At 45.8% G+C, this 19,570-nt stretch overlaps 2 long non-coding RNA genes across 14 annotated transcripts in view; one reads left to right on the top strand and one right to left on the bottom strand.

Annotated features, from left to right (window-relative positions):
- The window catches only part of LOC121816955 (uncharacterized), a 345,801-nt gene that overhangs the window by 26,563 nt on the left and 299,668 nt on the right, over positions 1-19,570 (top strand). For 10 of the 11 annotated variants that reach the window (XR_009596891.1, XR_009596890.1, XR_009596884.1 and 7 more), the window contains one exon: positions 86-161. This is a non-coding gene — a long non-coding RNA (uncharacterized LOC121816955). Of the gene's footprint in view, positions 1-85; positions 162-1,844; positions 12,097-13,384; positions 14,836-19,570 lie in introns of those variants that run through there. The other variant, XR_006056704.2, reaches the window with a different exon arrangement.
- Positions 3,559-19,570, bottom strand: part of LOC121816956 (uncharacterized) — a 26,336-nt gene continuing 10,324 nt past the window's right edge. Inside the window, exons 5-7 of one of the 3 annotated variants that reach the window (XR_009596894.1) lie at positions 11,772-19,133; positions 10,429-11,231; positions 3,559-4,935 (exon numbers count right to left, since the gene is read on the bottom strand). This is a non-coding gene — a long non-coding RNA (uncharacterized LOC121816956). Of the gene's footprint in view, positions 4,936-7,180; positions 19,134-19,570 lie in introns of those variants that run through there. The other 2 variants (XR_009596893.1, XR_009596892.1) reach the window with 2 other exon arrangements.

Raw genomic sequence — 19,570 nt, 5'->3', positions numbered from 1 at the left:
GACAGGTTAAGTGACTCACGAAGCCCTGCCTATTGCAGAGTCAGAATTTGAACCTAGGACTCAATTGCTCTCTCTTCCATCTCAGGCTGCTTCAGGCACATTCCCAGGAAGACAGAGGGAAGGAAGAAACAGGAAGGTCATGGAGGAGCGGCAGAAGACCAGTGAGTAAACTTGACCCTGTGAATCCTTGGCTCTGTCTTCTAACACTGGGGAAACTGAGGCCCAGACAAGAAAAGTAATTGTCCAAGGTCACAGAGGAAAAAAAAAAAAACAACCCAACGGCTACACGACTTAGCTCATCAGCACCTGTTCTTCTCTTGGAATCATATGGCAAGTCACTTTGGTGGTCTGGGCCTCAGTTTACTTATCTGTGAAATGGAGCCAAATAGATCAATCAACCACAGTTGATCAACAAGAAAGACAAGATCCCTCAAGAGTGATAATTTATTCTAATACTTGGCACAGAATTGATAAACAATAAATATTAGATTTCTTCACTCTTTCTCAACCAACCTGATCCTTGGCACCATTTGGTCCAGAGTAGGCGGTCAAATATCTACTTGTTTGTGTGGTCTGAGTTAGTGATCTCTAAACTTATATCCAAATTTAAAATTTTTATTGGAGGATAATTGCTTTACAGTATTGTGCTGGTTTTTGTCATATAGCAATGTGAATCAGTCACTGCTGCTGCTAAGTTGCTTCAGTTGTGTCCGACTCTGTGTGACCCCATAGACAGCAGCCCACCAGTCTCCCCCGTCCCTGGGATTCTCCAGGCAAGAACACTGGAGTGGGTTGCCATTTCCTTCTCCAATGCATGAAAGTGAAAAGTGAAAGGGAAGTCACTCAGTCATGCCCGACTCTTAGCAACCCCATGGACTGCAGCCCACCACAGGGATACACATATCCCCCACCTCGGGAACCTCCCTCCCATCTCCCACCCCATCTCACCTCGCTAGCTTGTCACAGAGCACCGGGTTTGAGCTTCCTGCGTTATATAGCAAATTCCCACTGGCTGTCTATTTTATATACGGTAACGTGTATGTTTCCACGCTACTCTCTCAGCTTGTCCCGCCTTCTCCTTCCCTCGCTGTGTCCAGAAGTCTGTCCCCTATGTCTGTGTTTCCTTTGCTGCCCTGCAGATAGGTTCATCAGAACCATCTTTCTAGATCCCATACACATGCATCCAAACACTTTTAATGAAAATTTTCCAACATAAAAGAATAGAGCGATTGCAGCAGGAACTCCCAAATACCCACCGCCAGTTCAATAATGATCAACTCATGGCCTGTCTTGTTTCACTGATATACCCTCCCTGGATTGTTTTAATGCAAATGCAGACACTCTATCATTTCATTTTTAAATACTTCAGTATGCAGCTCCAAAAGACAAGAATAAAAAAATTTTAAAAACAGCCACAAGGCTGTTATCACACACGGACCCCATAAGCAATCACTGGGTTATTTTGTGAAAGAACCTGTTAGTACTCAGTGTTCCCCAACCGTCTCCATTCTCCTTATTTTATTGCAGTTGGATTGTTGCCTTTGGGTTCCAGTTGGGTCTACACTGATTTTGATTTTATATCTCTTACATCCACTTCCCGTTTTTTCCCCTGAAAAAAATTGTAAGTGGAAATAATGGAATCATTCTGGCTCCTACCATTTGTCCACGCATAGTATCATTTGTTACATTTCTCTGTCCTCTGTATTTCCTATAGACTAGTGGGTAGAAAGAGATGTTTGGTGAGCTTCAGAGTTGAATCTTTTGGCAAATCTGCTTCATGGATGACAGTCTGTACTTCTGCTTTTACTATTTATTTATTTTTGGCCATGATGTGTGGCTTGCAGGATCTCCCTGACCAGGGATTGAACTGTGCCCTCTTCCGTGGACGGGCAGAGCCCTAACTGCTGGACCACCAGGGGGCTGCTGGTGGTGTGTACTTCTACCAAAAGACTCACAAAATTGCCTGTCTTTCTTCTTGGTTTGTGAGCATCCGCTGAAGACCATTTTCGGCATGGATTCATAATTTCTTTAAGGGTTTGCACAACAGTGATATTTCATTTCTTTCACTTCATCTTCATTATGTGAAATACTCCCAAATTTCTCAAGAGTCCACCACATCACTAAACGCTAAGGTTTGAGCAGACATCGTCCACTATCTACATTTTCACGCTTTTCAATGATAAACCTCTTCGACTGAATTTGATGTATGATATATCACTGAACTGCACTCAGCTGGAAATTAAAAGAGATAACCTTTGAAAACAAATGTGCCTAGAATTTCTTCCTGCAGTCGGTGGTCAGTCCATTCCTAATCCGGGGGCTGTGGGCAACTTTGTAGGGAATTTCTTTTCTTTCCCTTTTAAAAATTTTATTGGAATACGGTTGATTTACAATGCTGTGTTCGTTTCAGGTGTAAGGAATTCATTTCTGCATTCAGTCAGGAAATTCAGTTTGCCTCTTGCAAACAAAATGAAAAAGGAGCCTATGAAGCTCTCTGAAAATGTTGATCAATCCGTGGGACCTTCTCTCCTGCCACCCATCGCCCCCTACTTTTCACCAGTGCTGGGAGAAGGGAAGGTCGGTTTGGGAGAATCCTGAGCAGAGAGGGTTTACAAACTGGAAGTTGCTTTAGGGAAAAGTACATTGTTTCTGCTTTCATTTTTCATGTCAAAGTCCTCACGCCATCAGAGCACACGGGAGACTTTAAACAAACCACATTGCCCCCAGGTCTGCTTCTTGAAGGAGGGGATTTACTCTACCCCTCCCCCTGACGAGTGTTAACAGCAGAATTAAGGCTGGGGAATCTGGCAGGGGTTCGCTTGCAGCAGGGAAGGTGTGTCTGGGATTTTTTGCAAGGCATTAATCACTTGTTTATAGAGGGGGAAGAAAAAAAAATGGAAGGAAGACAGTGGGGGCTGTTCCCTATTCTGGGTTCCCTTCCAGGCAAACGTTCTCACCGCCACAAGTGAAAGTCGATCAGCTGTGTCCGACTCTTTGAGATCCCATGGACTATACATACAGTCCATGGAATTCTCCAGGCCAGAATACTGCAGTGGGTAGCCTTTCCCTTCTCCAGGGAACCTTCCCAACCCAGGGATTGAACCCAGGTCTCCCACATAGCAGGCAGATTATTTATCAGCTGAGCCACCAGGGAAGTCCAAGAATACAGGAGTGGGTAGCCTATCCCTTCTCCAGGGGATCTTCCCGACCCAGGAATCAAACCGGGGTCTCCTGCATTGCAGGCGAATTCTCTAGCAGCTGAGCTACGAAGGAAGCCCTTGAACCCACCCTCCGTTCTCCAGCAACCAGCTCAGCTGGTCTTGGTCCTGGGGTCCAGGTTGGTCCCCTGCAGAGGTGAGCCTGGAGGTGTATCAGTGGTGAGGGCCGGGCTGCCCCACGTGTGCAGAGCTGCAGGCCTGAACTACCTTTAAGTATTTAGAGTCTCACCCCCACCTCCCCACACATGAATACCCCTTTTCAAATGTACATCAAATCACCATATTTCCCAAGTTGACACTCCATACCCATGTTCTGAAAACAAAAACAAGAACACTGTTATTTTCACATAAATATTTACCCAAAGACACTGGTTTCCTATGCAGAATTGAACTTGGAAACCAGAACTGGAGGTGAATCTACTTTTAACTGTAAACTATTTGGAACTGTGTCATCTATGGATGTATTAGTTACAAAGGGGCACATGTTTTTTTGTTTGTTTGCTTGTTTTTCTTGATAAAAAAATTTAAAATATGTTTATGGGATAAATATGAAATCTAGAGAAAAACTTAGTAACAAACTCTAATAATAATCACTTTCCTTTGTCCCCCCCATACATATTCTTAGAAGAAATAAAAGTATTGTTTTCTTTTGAGTGGGTTTGCATGCTCAGTTGTGTCCGGCTCTTTGTGACCCCATGGACTACAGCCTGCCAGGCTCCTCTGTCCATGGGATTCTCCAGGCAAGAATACTGGAGTGGGTTGCCATTTCTTTCTCCAGGGGATCTTCCCAAACCAGGGATCAAACCCACGTATCCTGCGTCTCCTGCATTGGCAGGCAGATTCTTTATCATTGAGCCACCTGAGAAGCCTTTTGTGTATCAAATCTAGGAGGTACAAAATGGGAGAGTGAAAAGTAATATTCTTTCCCATAATTCTCTTCATAACTCTGTTTCCTCTCTTCATAAGTCACCATGGTAACAACGTGTATCCAAGTGATTAATACACATGTGTGTCTATATATACTAGTATATGCATAATTTTCACTAATGTATCACTATTGTCTATTTTTAAAAATATATTATTCATGCCAGAATATCTTTTTTTCAGGGTTGCTTTTTAAATACATTAGTATAGTGGAATATTTTCTTTTAATAATTTGTATTTCATTCAACACAGAAGGAATCATCCTTATCAAAAAAGAGAGAGTGAATTAGACGAAAATGGGTAATCCGCAGGGAAATGGTAGCGTGTGCAGCTAGAGGTAAATCACAAATATCCACTATGTAAACAGTAAACCTGTTGGGCCAGGTGTTACCCAGACACAAGCCATTTTTCGTTTACTTTTATCAATAATAAATGCAGTCCCCCATCAGCTGGACCTCAAGACTTCTGCCTACACTGCAAGAGATCTTGCTAAATGGACAGAAACTGCCAGGCTGAGCAAGTGTACTGAAAACATTTACATGTTGAAACCCTCAGCAGTTTGGCTACGTGTTTAAGAGTGCTGGCCCCTGAAGGTTCAGTTGAATCTTTGTGCTCTTCACTGACCAGGAGCGGCTTTATTGTGCCTGTGATGCTGGACAGGTCTTAAAACGAGTCACAACAGTCCCTCCGTGGTCAACAGTCTACTGTTCCGCTGTCTCAAATCCATTTGCGATGGCTGTAAAACGCCGCCCGCTGATGCAAGCTGTAAATCTTGCCCTCTCATTCAAAAAGGCTGACAAGAGAGAAACAGCTTGAGTTTTCACCCCAGCCTGGCAAAGTCGAGATCCTGCTGTGCCTGCTTGATTCCCCGTGTTCGGCAGTGCATGATCTTTCCTCGCCCCCTCCGTATCCCTCCCCCATGGTGGCCTAGTGAGGACTTAAGCCATTGAGTCTGAAGTGTGGTCCTGTAGTGACGGAAGAAAGTCAAGATTGTATTCCCTGCCACTCGGGCTGACGGCTGTTCAAATCACATGGCCCCCTCTCTTTCTGTGTCTTTGTGAAAAATGGAGAAATTTTGCTGGCAAACAGGTTTTTCTGGCTGATTACCCTTAAGATGGATGTTTCCCTTGACTGAGGGAAGCCAGGGACTTTCAGGAATGTTTGTAGGTGTTTGGATGAACCCACCTTTTAGAACAGTCACTGCCCCACCTGGTCAAACAGTCCTAGCAAAACAGCATTGGCTGGACTTACTGATGGGAATATCATCACCAGGTCAGACAGGAACTGGCTGAAAAGCAAGCCGTGGGTTTTGAGTGCAAACCGGCTTCCGATTCATCCATTCCCGATATTGTGAACAAGTCAGCCAGACAACCTCCCCAACCCTCAGCATCTATCAGAGGGGGCTGAAGCTTCCTGCCCTGTTTACTGGGGCCTGTGGATAAAATCTTCAACAAACTTAAGATACAGAATGTTTGGAAACTGGTATTGTTATGACAGCAATTACAATAAGAGACACACCTCTTGGGAGTGAGATGAATTGACACTTGTTAAGACAAATGGAAAGCTTCCTGCCCTCCATGCTGTAAAAGTGTGACGCTCGGGGAGCTTGTGAGATGGAGCCATAGAATTGTTGTACCAGTTATGGAACTTCCCTGGTGGTCCAGGGGCTGAAACTCCATGCTCCCGATGAAGGAGGCCCAGGTTCAATCCCTGGTCAAGGAACTAGATCTCACATGTCCCAGCTAAAAGTTTGCATGCTAAAAGATCCCATGTGCTACAACTAAGACCTGATGCAGCCAAAAAAAGAATTGTTGTACTAGTCAATGTACAGATAAGCTGTTCTTCAGATGTGTGGAATGATAAATCCTAGGTTACCACCTTCTCCAAGAAGAACTGGGTATGTAAATGTGGTGGCATAAACACACCCACACATTCACACACACACAGGATCAAAAGCTATAGGGCATATGGAATTTTTAGCATTTCATCCCTTTGTCCAATCTGCTTCCTTATAGCAGCCCTCAGAGGATGACTTCAGGATCCAAAATGTCTCATTATTCACCATCAAGCTATATGTATTTCCAATAGCTTTCCATTATTCTTATGAAAAGGACCAAATATTTTCAATAGACCCTCAAGGTCTTCTCTGGCTCAATTTATCTCAAGTTCTCAGTGATTTTTTTTCCTGCTGTTGCCTTGTGGAAGATTGAATTATTGAACCAGAAACCTCCACACTCCTATGTACATGCTCTTTGCTTGTATCTTGGTGGTTTCCTTCAAGAATAAAGTTTCTTCCTAGACCTTGAGCTTTCGGAATGCTCATGTGACCTGCCCTGTCCAATTAAAAAAAAAAAAAGTGGGCAGAATTGACAGTGGGCAATGTTTCCACTTGTCCTCTTGTGTGTCAGTTACCACTGACTGAAGAGCTTTCAGCTTCTGCTCCTTCAGGCTGACTCCACTCAGATTGAACAAACATGGATGGGTCTGCCTGGACCCCAACCTGGGTTTGGGAGCTAAGCCCTGTCGGATGGGCGGCTTGAAGCTGAGAAGCCTAGCTGAGCCTAGTTAAGATCAGCCAACCTGAAAACCATGAAAAGCCAAGGCTTGTTGGTGATGCCAGTGAGATTTTTGTGGTTGCTTGTTTTACAGCAGTAGCTGACTGATACAAGATACACAGCAGTCCTCCTTGCCAGACTTCCTTGGCTACAGGCCCCTGGTGTTCCCTTCCTTATCACTTGAGTAACTCCTGCTCATCCTTCAGATCTTAACTCAAAGCTAGCTTCTCTCGAGAAGCCTTTTCTGACCCTGCAGGTTAGGTATAAACCCTCTATTATATATCCTTCACGGCACTTATCAGAGTTGTACCTTTATGGGAACACTCAACTGTTATCTGACTTCTTCCCTAAAGTTCTACAAGCACACAGGAAACTTTTTTTTTAAAATTCACACTGTATCCCCAGTTCCTAGCACAGAGCCTTTCCAGGCATGTAGTAGGTACTCAATACATTCAAATCAATGGATAAAGGAGTTGAACACAATTTCTCCAGGTTAAAAATATTATAAGTTTAAGACAAACAGCTTATACAGTCTAAAAGACCAGCACAGAAGGAAAGAATGGAGACATGAAACAAAGAAAAATTTATACATAGCACATTAGCAAAAGTGACTGAAAATAAGATTGGATTGGTTGCATTTATTCATTCATTCATTCAGGTACTGGGTTTCCCTGACAGCTCAGTTGGTAAAGAATCCGCCTGCAATGCAGGAGACCCTGGTTCAATTCCTGGGCCAGAAAGATCCCCTGGAGAAGGGGTAGGCTACCCGCTTCAGTATTCTTGGGCTTCCCTTGTGGCTTAGCTGGTAAAGAATCTGCCTGTAATGCAGGAGATCTGGGTTTGACCCCTGGGTTGGGAAGATCCTCTGAAGAAGGGAAAGGCTACCCACTCCAGTATTCTGGCCTGGAGAATTCCATGGACTGTATAGTCCATGGGGTCACAAAGAGTTGGACACAACTGGGCGACTTTCACTTTCACTTTCATTCAGGTGCATGCTAGCCCCTGAGAGTCTGCCACACAATGTCAGGGAATATTCTAGAGTGAGTGATCCTTAGGCTGAGTCCCAAAGATTCTAGTGTCAGAACATGAAAAGCTGTGGAGATCTGAAGGAGAAAATGATGAACTCTAGGGCCATAGTGGAATGCTTTGCTTGAAGGAGACTTTTGAACTGGACCATGTAGGTGAGTCAAAGTCCCCACATCAGATTGGAGGGGAAGGGAGATATTAAAGACAGAGGGAACAGCAGACAGAAAGATGGATTGGGGCATGAAGAATTTTAGAGGATAGCAAATTGTTTAATCATCCACTTCCACCATCAAGGAAGTTGGTCCTGTCATCTACCCATTTTACAGATCAGGAAACTAAGGCACAGAGAGGTTGAGTACCTTATCCAAGGTCACAAGAGGAGGAAGTGACAGTTTAGTGCAACAATCCCACAACAGCCTGTGGATTGCTGAGCTTAGCAGTTAGGACAGTGTCCTCCTGAGTCAAAGCAAACCACAGAAGGTTTTACACAATGGAGCATGGTAGCCAGCAGAGGCACCAGTGGGAACTCAGTTAGGGACAGAAGCTCAGGGAATGCACTGGTTAAACCGAAACAAGCAAAAAAAAGGGGGGGCTCAGGACAGGAAGTGATGACTCAACCTGGTCTGAGGTCAATTTCACCAGTGTCAGAGCTCTGCTGGAAAGTTCTAAGAAGTGGGACAGGAGAGGTTGGCAGGTTGTGGGATAAAATGAGAGAAACAGTGAGATGCTTGGGAAAAGATAAGGGGGATCTTAGTAAATATTTGGATGCTGGGGTGGAGAGAGGGGTATAGAGTGTTGGGGAGCCCAGTGATATTTTTATGCCCAGACCTCAGAGCAGAAGTTATTGGGAAAATCCATAACCTGGGTGTATGGAGTATGGGTGGGGAGAAGTCAGATGGAAAAGATAGAAGTATCAAAAGGAAGGGCTAATGGAACCACACGGGAGACATTAAAAAGTAATAAATCTGGCAGCCTGGATGGTATTTACCCAGAAATTCTGCAGAGGATGGTTAACTCTTAGAACCCTGCTCACCTGGGGTTGGAGCTGGAAGAGACCCACGAGGGCTTCCAATAAGAGGTCTGGATTAACCCAGAGAAGAATCAGATCTGAGAAGAGGTGTGTATTTAGGCTGAGTGCCACCCAGGGAATTCTTAGAGCCAGAAGGGAGCTCCAACTTGTGGGATACTGGGCTGGCAAAGGGGCTCCATCACCTCACCCTCTGGGGAACACTCTGCTGAAGAGTTAATCAGCCCGTGGGAAGGGAGAACCACAGGATATAATTTATTTACCTACTCCCCGCCGAAATCCTTCCCAGAAGACCGTGGAGGCTAATTCTCTGTAATTATATCTCCTGCGAGGTTCTGTAGGCTCTGAGAGACATGTTAACTCATTAGAGTTCATAGCACACCTGGGACAAAGGTGTGGGGAGAGGCAAGGACTGACTTCACCAGCCAGAAGGGGGAAACTGAGGCTCCCCATGGGAGGAGCAAAATTAGAACTGTGGTTCCTTGAGTCCCAAGGGAGGAGAGAAAGAGGTCAGACACTGGGGGGTGAGTTCTATTTCTTTTTTTCTCTGTGTGATCTGGGGGAAGTCACTCAACCTTTCTGGGCCACGGTTTCCTGATCTGTAAAAGCAGAGAGCTGGGTGCCATGAGCTGTATGGTTCCTAACTCAAATGCCCCTTTGCTTGGAAGTTTAACCTCCCTGCATTATGAAGAAATAGCAAGTTTGTCGTGTAATAATGAGGGTGGATGTAGGCTAGACTGTAGGCTGAACTGCCGTGTTGCCCATTGTTCACCATTTGAACTATAGTAATGAATTCCTCAAGGCCTTCAGAGGTTCATAAATCTGAAATGAGACTTTTCCGTGAACTGAAGTGACCAGTGAAGGACAGCAAAGTTGGGATGCCAGCCTGGGTGGAGGACCAGAAGAGGAACCGGTGGGTTTCAAAGTTGCTTGCAAAAATTCCTCCCACAGTCCTTTGCACTGGGTAGGAACTGTTTGCCCTCCCCTTGGATCTGGGCTGATCCCGTGACCTGGTTTGACCAATAGCATGCGGCAAACATGATGCCTGCACACATCTGAGGGTGGGCCTTCTAAGAGTTTTGTTCTCACCGCTGTTGTGGCCCAGCCGCCACGGAAAGAAGTTCCCGCGAGACTTTTGAGAGCACTTGTGAAGGAGACAGCTTCTAGCTGTGGCTGCCAAGCTCCAGATATATGGAGGAGGCTGTCTTGGGGGACCTCACCCCCTCAGACTCTTCATCCCCAGCCCACCCACCGAAAATAATATGCCATGGTCCTTTGAAGCTATTACATTTCTGGTGGTTTGTTTCAAAGCTATGAGTAACTGATCAGAATGGTTAATAGAGGTTTGGGTAATAGAGGTTTTTCTGGTTTCTAAAAAACCTGATTCTTCTGGCTGTTTGATCTAAACGCTGATGCCTCCTGCTCTTGATTCAGTTGCTGGAGACAACTGTAAGCTGTGTCCTTTCACCTCTGAGTTTCAACTTGCCTGAAAGCACAGAACAGCAAGCAACCCTGTAAGGTGTTCTTCAACCGTGATGCAATCCTAGTGTGTTGATATGATTTTTTTTTTTTTTCTTGCTTCCTTACTGATTGGGTAAAGGAGAGGAATTTAGGTAAAGAAAGAGGGAAATTGGAGAAAGAGGATGAGAAAGAGACCAAGAATTTTCCACGTACCTACCTTGGGACTGTGTATGATGTGATTTGCTTTCCATCTGCTATCCTGTCCACCCAACAATCCTATGAGGTGGACGTCATTCCCATTGTGGTGCTGGTTTAGTCGGTAAATTGTTTCTGACCCCATGGGCATGTAGCCTTCCAGGCTCCTCTGTCCATAGATTTCCCAGGCAAGAATGGAGTGGGTAGCCATTTCCTTCTCTGGGGGATCCTCAGGGATTGAACCCATGTCTCACACATTGCAGGTGGATTCTTTGCTGCTGAGCCAGTGGGGAAGCCCCTATTCCCATTGTACAGATGAACAAATTGAGGCTCTGGGAAGTTAAGTGGCATGTCTGAGGCTTCCTAGCCAGGCTGTGACAGGCAGGATTTGATCTAAGGTCCTTCTGTAATAGATACAATGACCATATTTAGTCCGTTCTCTCCCTGGGTTGGGAAGATCCCCTGGAGAAGGAACCAGCAACCCACTCCAGTATCCTTGCCTGGAAAATTCCATGGACTGAGGAGCCTGGCAGGCTAAAGTGCATGGGGTTGCAAAGAGTCAGACACGCCTGAGCGACTTAACTTTCTAACTTTTCTTTCTACGCTGGCCTGAGCTTGTCTGAAGAGAGCAGGAGGGAGGCGGTGCCTGAAGCCACGGAAGATCTTTTGACTTCTCCTTTAGCTTCACCTGAAACTGGCTTTGGAGAGACAACCGGAAACCAAGATCTCTTCCGTTGAGTTCCACCCCGATTTCAGATCAGGCAAGGTCTTCATTGGAAACGGCTCATCCCAGACAATTCAACCAGGAGGCGTTCAATACACGGCCTATTTACGGGAGGCGGGGGGATGGTGAGCAAGGTTAAAGAAACACAAAAGGATGCTGAGGTTCTCAGGGGCTGGCCACAGTGGGAGCTGTCACCACCCTTAGGGCTGCAGGGGCCAGGGGGAGGTAGACGGAGCCAATGAGGGCTAGAACCATGGAGCTAGGCTTTCCAGCAGGAGCTCCGGTCACAGCGGGTCACTTTCAAGAAAGGGTAGATACCCAGACAGGACCTCTTAACCCACCCTCCCTCCTATCTCTACCAGCGCTGCCCAGAAGGCAGAGGGCAAGGAGCTGGAGCTGTATCTGCAGGGGACCTCCCTGGGTATCGGGCAGAGCAGAGAAAATGGAACGTGGATCTGTGCGTGTAGATGGGGCAGGGGCATAGCATAAGCAGCACAGACCTGATCCCACCCTGGTCCTCTTTCACCCTCCAAATGGGAACACATTCAGTGACCTTGAGGCTGTTTTCTTCAAAGAAAGGGGACTCTTGGGTGCCTTTCAGGAGGTGTGCTGGGAATTTCCTGGAACGGTTGCATGCTCACCAAGCCCTGCACAAAACACTCTCTCCACCTGTCAGCACCCAGATAGGTTCAAGTGTGTCTCTGTTGCACTTGGAGAGGAATTTGGAGTGTGTGTGTCTTCCAGCCACTCTCCAGTCCCCCTTTAAGGGGAGTCTTATTTTAAAGGTAGTGTTTATTGGCTTAATCTGTTGACTGTGTTGTTTCCCAGCTGTGTGACTTCAAGGATGTCAATGATGTCTCTGGGTCTCAGCCTTCTCATCTGTAAAATGGGTTAGAAGGAGCATTGAATAAGAATCTCTGTGGATAACACTTTGAACAATGCCGAGTGCCTGTTAAGCACATAGAGGTTGGTAGTTCTTTTTCTTTTTTATCTTCTCCTCCTTTTCCTTCTTCTTCATCACAGAGGACAGTGTGTATCAGGGAAAACAACAGAGAGGCCCTATCATGGATATTCTTTCACCAAGTTAGAAAAGCACAAAATAAAAAATAACAGAATTCACAAATCATCAGATCTTTTCCAGCATGCTGTGCACTGCGATGAGCTCTGGATATATTCAGTTTCCATCTTTCACAAAGCTTTGGGAGGTAGATATTTCCATGCTTCTGGGCCAACTGAGAAACAGAGGCTTAGAGATTGAACTTGCCCAAGGCCACCCACCTAGGAAATGGCAGGATTGAGATGGAAGCCCAGGTCCGGCTGAGCTGCGGTAAACCCTTTACTGACCACCTACTATGTGCTGGGGGAAGACAGGTGAAGCCACGGGAACCTGGGACCCTGCTCTTTGGATTTGAACATGCCTGTGACAAGACAGTTGCCAACACCATGCCACCTTCCATATGTTCCATGTGACTAAAGATGCTTCCTGGGTGTCCTCTTCCTATTTGAGATGGGCCAATACTCCACGTATTGAGTGCTGGAGGGACCAGGGGGTGAGCAGGACCACCTGAGACAGGAAGTGGGGCCTGAATGACCCGCATGGAGTGCAGACTTACGAATCACTCCTTGGAACTGTGGCCATCTTTTTGGGATAGTGTATTTTTAAAAATTGTATTCATAAAATGGAAGTTGAAAATGAGATTAAAAAGGGGAGCTCCCTGGTGGTCTAGTGGTTAGGACTCTGGGTTTTCACTGCAGTGCCCTGCGTTTGCTCCCTGGTCTGGGAACTGAGATCCCCCCGAGCCACAGAATGCAACGAAAAAAAAAAGTGTGTTGTGTTATGATAGCTAGTGCGCTTGGGCTATCATAACAAAATACCACAACCTGGGTGGCTTAATCAAGAGACTTATTCTCTCATAGTCCTAGAACCTGGAAGTTCAAGATCAAGGTGTGCCTGGCTCAGTTTCCTGAGGCTTTTCTCCTTGGCTTCCAGGTGTCTGCCTTCTCACCTTCTAAGCCCAGGTCCTTCTAAGCCCAGGTGCCCTGGTGACCTTAACTCTTTTCTAAGAACACCATCCGTATGGATTAGCATCTGCCCTGAAGACCTCATTCAATTTAATCACCTCTTGAAACACCTTGTCTCCAAGTACAGTCATATTCTGAGGTCCTAGGAGTTAGGGTTTCAACACAGGAAATTGGTGGTGGGGGAACACCTGACTGAGCCTGTAACAATGTCTTTGTTGTTGTTGTTCTTCAGTCGCTCTGTCGTGTCTGACTCTTCACCACCCCGTGGACTGCAGCATGCCAGGTTTCCCTGTCCTCCACTATCTCGCAGAGTTTGCTCAAGTTCATGTCCATCGAGTCAGTGATGCCATCCAACCGTCTCATCCTCTGCCGTCCCCTTCTCCTTCTGCCTCCAATCTTCCCCAGCATCAGGGTCCAAACAATCAGCTCTTCACATCAGGTGGCCCAAATATTGGAGCTTCAGCTTCAGCACCAGTCCTTCCAATGAGTATTCAGGGTGGATATCCTTTAGGATCGACTGGTTTGATCTCCTTGCACTTCAAGGGGCTTTCAAGAGTCTTCTCCAGCACCACAATTTGAAAGCAACAAATTATTATTATTTTCTTTTTTGAAATTCTTTTAAAAATGAATAAATTTTATTGAAGTATAGTTGATTTACAGTATTGGGTTAGTTTCAGGTGTACAGCAAAGTGATCCACTTATATATACATATATATCTATTTTTTTTTCAGATTCTTTCCCCTTGTAGGTTATTACAAAATTTTGAGGACAGTTCCCTGTGCTATATAGTAGGTCCTAGAATTATTATTATTTTTTTATAGCTAATAAAAGGCTGAACCTCTTATGGTTCAGATTGCTGATAATCAACGCTTTGTGATCTGGAACAATGAAGACTTCATTCGAAGCCTGGCCGGCATTCCCAGTGGGGAACAAAGGTACACGCATGTGCTCCTGGCTGTGGCAACAATGTAGTGTCACTCCGTGAACACAAGAAGCGAGCATGCAAGCAAATGGCATGCGGAAGAAGAAAGCCAGCTAGGAGCTCTCTCGGGTCGAGACGTGGGTCTCTCTTGACTGTCTCACATGCAGTTTTTCTGGGCTTGCAAACCTGCTTTCTTGTCCTACGCTTGTGTACAGCAGATACCCAACCTGTCTTTCCTGCCACATGGCAGTTCACTTTTGGAGCAGAGATAAACTGGGAGTTTGGGATTAACATATACACATTGGTGTATGTAAAATAGGTAAACAACAGTGACCTCCTGTATAGCACAGGGAACTATCCTCAATATCTTTTTAAAAAAAACTATTTATTGCTCATTGAAGAATTATTACTTCACAATGGTGTGTTGGTTTCTGCCATACATCGACATAAATCAGCCATAAGTACACGAATGGCCCCTCCCTCTTGAACTTCGCTCCCACCCCTCGAGGTTTTCACACAGCACCGGGTTGAGCTCCTTTGCGTCGTACAGCAAATTCCCACTGGCTGGCTGTTTTACATATGGTAACATATATGTTTTCATGCTTCTCTCTCCTTTCGTCCTACCCTCTCCTTCCCCCATGTACTCAAGTGAACTCTTTGATCAACCCAATAAAAATATGTATAAGTGAATCACTTGAAACTATTATAACATTGTAAATCAAGCATACTTCAATTAAAAAATGCATTTAAAAAAATAAAAAGAAGCTCACTTTCTTCTGAGTGCCTTCCTTTCCTCCCCACCAGGTTAATCTGTGTTCCACCGAAGATTTAGTCAGCCAGCTTACCCACAGAGCAGTGGCTGTCAAGGTCCAGTTCAGTTCAGTCGCTCAGTCGTGTCCGACTCTTTGCGACCCCGTGGACTACAGCACGGCGGTCTTCTCTGTCCATCACCAACTCCTGAAGCTTACTCAAACTCATGTCTGTCGAGTCAGTAATGCCATCCAACCATCCCATCTTCTGTCACTCCCTTCTCCTCCTGCTCTCCCTCTTTCCCAGCATCAGGATCTTTTCCAATGAGTCAGTTCTTTGCATCAGGTGGCCCAAGTATTGGAGCTTCAGCTGTAGCATCAGTCCTTCCAATGAATATTCAGGACTGATTTCCTTTAGGAAGGACTGACTGGATCTCCTTGCAGGCCAAAAGACTCTCAAGAGTCTTCTCCAACATCACAGTCCGAAAGCATCAATTCTTCGGCTCTCAGCTTTCTTTATAGTCCAACTCTCACATCCATACATGACTCCTGGAAAAACCATAGCTTTGACTAGACAGACTTTTGTTGGCAAAGTAGTGTCTCTACTTTTAAATATGCTGTCTAGGTTGCTCCTAGTTTTTCTTCCACGGAGCAAACATCTTTTAATTTCATGGCTGCAGTAACCATCTGCATTGATTTTGGATCCTCAAAAATAAAGTCTCTCACTGTTTCTGGGAGAGATATCAATAACCTCAGATATGCAGATAACACCACCCTTATGGCAGAAAGTGAAGAAGAACTAAAGAGACTTGATGAAAGTGAAAGAGGGGAGTGAAAAAGTTGGCTTAAAACTCAACATTCAGAAAACTCAGATCATGGCATCTGGTCCCATCACTTTATGGCAAATAGATGGGGAAACAATGGAAACAGTCAGGGTCCAAGTATTTCAAAAATACAGACAACTTCTTCCGTAGGATAGCCCTAAAAAGGGGTGTGTGGCCTTTATCCCCGTTTTACAGATGGGGAAAATGAGACATTGAGAGATTGTATCAATACAACTCCCCTCCAGTCCTACATGCTAGCAAGTACTCTTAACCACTGTGCTCCACTGCCTTTGGCAGGATGGGTAAGTCCAGCTGGGGACATCAGAGTGAGGACGTGATGAGCTCCAGCTCAGGCAGGTCATGGAGGCAGGGTCTTCTTTTTCCAGGGTCCATTCAAGGAGCGGAATTCTGTATCTTAGACCCAGATTTCCTCCAGTGCTTGCTGTCTCTCGGGCAGCCCGTGTATCTGTGGCCTCTTTGCTACGGGACTGGAAGTGACAGCTGAGACCTGCTCTGTGATGTGACGTCATGGGAATCTGAGAGCACAGAGGCTCTGAGGTTAACGCTGTGATAGTAATTACTGGCCTCAGAGCATGATGGGGAGGATGGGTGAGATAGCACAGGAGAGAGGTTGGCACAGTGCCAGGCACTCGGAAGGCACCCAGCATGGTGGTGATGGCTGGTCTCGTTGACTGTTCTGTAATCTGTCAGTGTATAGGACTAGAATGCAAATTCTATACTCTAGGGGTACCTGATGGAACTGGTTTTTGCAGGAAGGGTGGGGAGCAGGGATGAATTAAGATTTGCAGAAACATGTAATGCAAGCCGGGCACCCCGGGAAGCACTTGATATATATCATCAATATCTTTGCTAGCAAGTCTCAGACCATGACACCCACTTGGATGAAGAGACTGAGGTTTTGAGATAAACTTGCTCAAGGTCATGCAGCCAGTAAGTGATGGAGTTGGTTCCTGTATGGTTTCCTGGTTTCTCCTGCTTCTCTCCTCTCTGTTCTCAGAATACCAGCCACAGGGATCTTGATAGTATAAATCTAGGTCAGGTTACTCCCCTACCAAAAATTCTTCTCTAAATTTTCATGGCAATTTCAATCCCTCCATGTGCCTAGCAAGGTTTTCCATGATTTGGTCTTTGCTAAGCCTGTGGTCATTAGCTCATGCTTCTCTTTCCCACATAGATAAAGGTCAATTCTTCCCCCCGACCCCTCCCACTTCAATAGTGAGCACTGTATCAGTTAGCTATTGCTGCCACCACTACTGAGCCCATATGCCGCAACTATAAAGTCTCTGCCACAACGACAGATACTGCATTACACAACGAAGACCCAAGGCAGCCAAATAAATATTTTTAAAAAAAATGATCTCTTGAAGTTGCAGCTACCATGTCTGCTGAGGCTGCAATCATCAGAAGGCTTGACTGGGGCAGTAGGATCCAATTACAAAATGGCTCATTCAAACAAATGATAAATTGGCATTGGTTGTTGGTTGGAGGGACCTCAGTTTCCCTCCATTTGAGACTCTTTATGGGTTGCTTGTTCATGTTTATGACAATCGTCAGCTTCCTTCTGGGTGAGTGATTCAAGATGGAGAGAGGTAGAAGCTACCATGTCTTTTATGACCTACCCTTGAAAGACATGGTCGGTCCATCCTTTCTGCCATATTCTTGTCTTGAAGCAGGTTGGCCCTATTTGATATGGGAGAAGACTCTACATGATGTGAGTACCAGGAGGCAAGAAGCACTGGGGCTACCCTCTTCCTAGATCCCTAACCCTCTTTTCTTTATTTGCGTCTTACTCATCCTTTAAACCTCAGCTTTTGAGCTCACCTCCTGTAAGAAACCTTCTCCAACAGCCCAATTTATTCATTCCACAATTATTTACTGAACATCTCTCAGGTACCAAACACTATTCCAGGTGCAAGGATATAGCAGGCAAGAGTCCCACTGGACCTATTTTCAAAAATATATTTTCAGAACTTCCCTGGTGGTCTGATGGCTGGGAATCCACCTGCCAATGCAGGGGACACAGGTTTGATCCCTGGCCTAGGAAGAACCCACATGCTGCGGGCCAATAAGCCACAACTACAAAACATGCACTCTGCAGCTGCTGAAGCCAGTGAGCCCAGAGCCTGTGCTGCGCAAGCAGAGAAGCCACCGTAATGAGAAGCCTGCACACTGAGCCCCACTCTCCACAACTAGAGAAAAATCCCTGCAGCAACAAAGACCTGCACAGCCAGAAACAAACAAGCACATCCCCTTCTCCCTCCAAACGGGGTGCTCTTTGCATTACACCTGAATTCTTTTCTGAGCATCACACCCTGTATCTTTTCAACGGGGATGGATTACATCATCTCAGTCAACTTCTTGGGCTTTCTCAGCGGGTCGCATGCAATAATGGATGTAAGTGGGACTTCCCTGGTGGTCCAGTGGTTAAGACTCTGCGTTTTCAATAATGGATGTAAGAGCATCACGTAACAAAGTGTTATGCTGATGACCACGAGGATGGTCCTTGTTTTTCCTTCCCTCAGTCCTAGGGAGGGGTACCCATCTTGGCTTTCTTTTTTGTGCTTCTCAGGCTGGCTGGTTTCCGTCTCCTTTCCTCCTTGGCCTTCAGGGATGCCATGTGGCTGCTTCATTATTCATAGTGGCAGCTGAATAATCGGATTGGTATTGGTTTGGAGGAGGGATGGGAAGGGGAGAGATTTTTGCTACACTGTTTCTCTTTGGCTATTTTCATCTCCCCTGCCCAGTTGTGATTTATTTCTGCTGTTGGCAGTCTTGCTTTCTGGAAATTCTTTCATTGGCATAGAAAGAGCGATTAATGATGGCAGGATGTGTACATTTTGGGGGGTCCTTTTTGGCTGTGGGAGCTAGCTGAACCACTCACGGCATATGGCGAAAGGGGGTAGGTACTTTGGGTGTTGAGAATCTCAGGGTGCCCATCTGCGCTCCCAGCCTCTGAGTTGAACAGTTTTAATCTCTTAAACCCAATGGGCTTATGTACCTGCTATTTGTATGAGCACATTCACTCCCAGGATCACCTTTGAAAGGTGTTCCTATCCACATTTTGCAGATGGGAAAACTGAGGCTTAGACTGATGAAAGGCATTGTACAATTACATAGTTATCTGTTCCTCCCTAACCAATTATCCCAAATTTAGTGGCTAATAGGCAACTGTTTTATTATGTGCACATATTCTATGGGTCAGAACTTTGGCCTGGTTCTGCTCCATCATGTTTGAAGCCTTAGCTTGGATGACCTGATTGGTTGGGAGTCATCTGAACATCTAGGGGCCCAGAAACATCAAAGGCTGCTTCACTCACCTGTCTGGCACTGGGGCTGGGTGACTCAAAAGCTGGACTCACCAGGGCCAGTTGATTGGAACAACTCCACATGGCATCTTCCTGCAGCTTGGGCTTCCTCACATCATGGCAACTGGGTTCCAAGCAAGACTGTGTTAAGACTGAACACCTAGAACAAGAGAATCACATGGAAGCTGAATGGTCTTGTAGGACCAATGGTCTTGTAGTCTTAGAGTAGCCTGCATCACTTGCTACAACAGAACCCAGGTCTAAAATCAAACTGGGATGCACAGTGCAGAAACAGGACTAGGGCATTTCTAGAGGAAGTCATCCCCCACTCCTGCTTACTCTGCTGAGGATGTTTACTGAATAGGCCACCCTAGGGATACCCCAATCAAAATCACTCTGTGGGGCTTCTCGGGTGGTCCAGTGGTAAAGAATCTCCCTGCCAAAGCTGCTGCTGCTGCTGCTAAGTTGCTTCAGTCGTGTCCGACTCTGTGTGACCCCACAGATGGCAGCCCACCAGGCTCTGCCATCCCAGGGATTCTCCAGGCAAGAACACTGGAGTGGGTTGCTATTTCCCTTTCCAATGCATGAAAGGGAAAA

The sequence above is a fragment of the Ovis aries genome, chromosome 17 (assembly GCF_016772045.2).
Source record: "Ovis aries strain OAR_USU_Benz2616 breed Rambouillet chromosome 17, ARS-UI_Ramb_v3.0, whole genome shotgun sequence".
Taxonomy (NCBI): Eukaryota; Metazoa; Chordata; class Mammalia; order Artiodactyla; family Bovidae; genus Ovis; species Ovis aries.
The sequence above is the reverse complement of the archived record's forward strand: the minus strand, read 5'-3'. Positions and strand labels throughout refer to the sequence as shown.